This window comes from Cornus florida, unplaced genomic scaffold, assembly GCF_030987335.1.
Source record: "Cornus florida cultivar Cherokee Brave unplaced genomic scaffold, ASM3098733v1 CherokeeBrave_3.0.0_Hap2_Chr08, whole genome shotgun sequence".
Classification (NCBI taxonomy): domain Eukaryota; kingdom Viridiplantae; phylum Streptophyta; class Magnoliopsida; order Cornales; family Cornaceae; genus Cornus; species Cornus florida.
The window spans coordinates 58,696,660-58,701,036 of record NW_026775578.1 but is presented as its reverse complement, the minus strand read 5'-3'; positions in this window follow the sequence as shown (position 1 = coordinate 58,701,036).

Here is a 4,377-nt window from a genome sequence, read left to right as displayed (position 1 = left end):
AGATTTCTTCTATCTGAATCCTTATTTCCATTGCCACCAATTGTAATTGGCCGTTGTTTGAATTAGATATGAAAAATGCTTTCTTACATGAAGAGGTTTACATGGAGCAACCACCTGGATCTATTGCTCAGGGGGATTCTCGTTATGCTATATGTCGTCTTAAAAAGGCCCTATACGGATTGAAACAATCTCCAAGGGCTTGGTTTGGAAAATTCTCTAAGGCGATACTTTCCTTTGGCCTTAACAAATGCCAGACAGATCATTCAGTATTTCACCAACATACTAAAACTGGCTTTATATTTCTTATGGTATATGTAGATGATATTGTTATAACAGGTGATAATTCTGACGGCATTGCAAAGTTAAAAATGTTCTTACAGAATCGGTTTCATACCAAGGATCTAGGTAAACACAAATATTTCTTGGGTATTGAGGTTGCTAGATCCAAGGAAGGTATAAGTCTATCTCAAAGGGAATATGTGTTGGACTTGTTAACAGAAATAGGTAAGTTAGGTACTCGCCCTGCTGATGCTCCTATGGACCCAAATATAAATTTATTACTTGATGAGGGTGATTTGTTTGACGATCATGGCAGATATCAACGTCTAGTTGGGAAATTAATTTATCTCACTATCACCCGACCTGACATTTCATATGCAGTTAGTGTTGTAAGTCAGTTCATGAGTGTTCCTAGAGTACCACATTGGAATGTTGTTCTTCGAATTATTCGATATCTCAAACAAGCTCCAGGTTTTGGATTACTATATAAACCTAATGCTTATCTTAATGTGACAGGTTTCACAGATGCTAACTGGGCTGGTTCTCCCTTAGATAGGAAATCTACTACAGGCTATTGTACATTTGTTGGTGGAAATCTCGTTACATGGAAAAGTAAAAAGCAAATAGTTGTAGTACGGTCTAGCTCTAAAGCAGAGTACAGGGCGATTGCCCATACCTCTAGTGAGTTAACATGGACACAACATTTTCTTGAAGAACTTGGGTTAATAGTCAAGACTCCTATTCCACTGTTCTGTGATAACCAAGTAGTCATTCACATAGCATCCAATCCGGTGTTTCATGAAAGAACCAAGCACATTGAAGTTGATTGTCACTTCACTCTAGAGAAAATATTAAGTGGAATCATTTCTACTCCATTCGTGAAGTCTGAAGATCAATTAGCTAATATGTTTACTAAGGCTCTTGGTCATAATTGGTTAAAAACGATTTGTTCCAAGCTGGAATTATATGATATATATTCTCCAGCTTGAGGGGGAGTGTTAAAACACTTATATGTATATATGTATTTATGCTGGGGTCCTATTGTAATTAGATATATGATTTGTGGCCATTATGTAAATAGGCCTTTCTTGTGTTGTATATAACCCCCTTTATGTTTTAGGGTTAAATATATATGGGAAATGAGGGCTGAGCCTCAAACTCTGCTCTCTTGCTATCTCTCTCTCTCTCTTTCTCTCTCTCTGTATCTCTGTTCTCTTTATATACAAATCTCCAGTTTTACATACGGCATTGATTACCAAGAGATGATTGCTCCTGTAGCAAAAATAAATTTTATCCGAGTTTTATTGTCGTTGGCAATCAATTCTAACTGGCCATTACATCAGTTGGACATAAAAAATGCCTTTTTAAATGGAGACTTGGAAGACGAAGTGTTTATGAGCTTGCCACCTGGGTTCGAAGGAAAACACGGTCAGAGCAAAGTCTGTAAACTCAAAAAATCCCTGTACGGTTTGAAAAAGTCTCCAAGAGCGTGGTTTGAACGCTTTGGAAAGGCTGTGAAGAGTCATCGGTATCATCAGAGTCGGGTAAACCATACCATGTTCTACAAACACGGTGAGGAAGGGAAAATTGCCGTTTTAATTGTGTATGTGGATGATATAATTTTGACTGGTGATGACATTGAAGAGTTGACTGGAAGAAGAAACTTGCTAAAGATTTTGAAGTCAAAGATTTGAGAGCATTAAAATACTTTCCTTGGAATGGAATTTGCCAGGTCAAGAGAAGGAATTTTTACGAATCAACGAAAATTTGTACTTGATTTGCTTAATGAGACAGGACTACTTGAGTGTAAAGCTGCTGACACTCTAATTGAAGTCAACCTGAAGTTAGAAGCTTCCAAACCCGATAATATGGTTGATCGTGAAAGATATTAGAGATTAGTGGGAAGACTAATTTACTTATCGCACACACGCCTAGATATAGCATTTGCAGTCAGTATGGTGAGTCAGTTCATGCACTCTCTTGGACAGGAACACTTTGAAGCAGTGTACAGGATTCTGAGGTACTTAAAGGGCTCACCAGGTAAAGGACTTATGTTCAAGAAACAAGGTCATTTGCAAGTAGAGGTGTACACAGATGCTGATTGGGCAGGTGGTATAGTTGATAAACGATCTATCTCAGGATACTACACCTTTATTGGAGGAAACTTAGTCACATGGCGAAGCAAGAAACAAAATGTAGTAGCGAGGAGTAGTGCAAAAGCCGAGTTTAGAGCACTCACCCATGGGATTTGCGAAGCTATGTGGTTAAAAAGACTCCTTGAAGATTTGAAGGTTACTGTTTCTCCTCCAAAGAGAGTCTATTGTGACAACAAGGCTGCCATTTCAATTGCTCATAATCCAGTCCTCCGCGACAGAACCAAAGATGTGGAAGTTGACAAACACTTTATCAAGGAAAAGCTTGACTGTGGTATGATTTGCATTCCTTATGTCTCTACTACTGAACAAGCTGTAGACATCCTTACCAAAGGACTACACGAGAGACAGTTTGAAGTTTTAAGAAGTAAGCTGGCTATGGAAGACATCTACAAGCCAGCTTGAGGGGGAGTGTTGAAAAAGAGATATTCGGTTTTAATAAGACCAGATTTTAGGGGATATGATAGGTGTGTAAATATAGATGGTCAATGACTAAGATTAGGAAATTCTGTTAGTGTACAGCCTATAGTTATAGCCTATAGTCACAGCCAGTAGTTTCCTGTTACAGCCTGTAGTCACAGCCTGTAGTTTCTTTTTTCGTAGCTCCTTGTATTTCCTATTTAACTAAAGCATTGTAAACCATTCTTTGTACGGCAATATAGAGATTCTTTTCAATCTTGAAATCGCCTATTCAAAGACCTCCCCTATGTACAAAAATCAGCACCACTGATCAATCCACTACCGCCAATCCAGTTGCCTAAGTCTCACCAAAGATCTGAAGTTATATGTCTTGCCAGTTCTTCAAGCGGATGAGCGACCCCGCTTGGAAACCCCTGCGCGACGTGCTTCTACAGATGACAATTTGACCAAGATGTATTTTACAAAGTATATATACATATGTGTATTTATGTGTGTGTGTATATATACATACATATATATATATATATGTAACAATTCTGTGGTTGTAAGTATAGGGGCCAAAATAGTCATTTGACATTCTCAGGTATTTTGACCATTTTTAACAATATAATAATGAGGGTAGATAAGTAAATTCACATAAAATTCTCACATAGGGTGGCCTTTGCAAAAAAAGGCAAACCTTCGGTTTATTTGCAATTAGGCCAAACCTCAGTGGAGGTCATTGTAGTTACCCTAATTATAGTGAGCGAAAACATAGAACTCATTTGGATTGAAAAGTTCTGATTACCAAATGTTGTGAAGTTTATAATTGTTACTTTGTTTGAACACCAATGGACTCTTCAAAGTTGTATAAGGTGATATGCATGAATTCTATGGATACATCTTAAGATGGTAGTAAAAGGGAAAACATTGATTTCTAAGTGCCCACCCTCCTCCCCCCTAAAATAGAAACTCTAAGAAGGAAGATTCTTGAGCTTGAAAGTAAACAGAAGCTTTCTTCTCAGTGAAATCCTTTTTATGTTTTTATTGCGGTATCTGATTCACCCTGGTTCATCCATTTATGTAAAGCTTTGTATGGGTTGTACTCTTGGAGAGGTTCTGTTTTAGTTTATCTTTATCAGCTCAACTGTGTTACCAAATGACAAATAATGAGTCTCATGACGAGAATATCAACCATTTGTTTTGCCATTGTTCTTTTGATTGGTCAACATAAAATTCATTGTCTGTTTTGCAGTGTAGATTTTGGGTTTTTAAAGAAGGTATTAGAGGCCTTCCTCGGTAGTTTGGATAATTTTTTCTCTTGATGAATATGCCTTCTTTGCAAGATGATACTTTTCTTGTGAGTTTAGCTTGAAAGATGCAGAATATGGATTATTCAAAGACCATTTTCCTGGCCCTTGGTGAAGACATTCAATATTAATATTCTGTAATTGTCATCTATTTTAAAATAATCCAAGGAACTTCTAAATTTTGTGTAGGATTGATGATTTCCCCCTTTCCACCCAGTGCGGAATATAAGAACCTA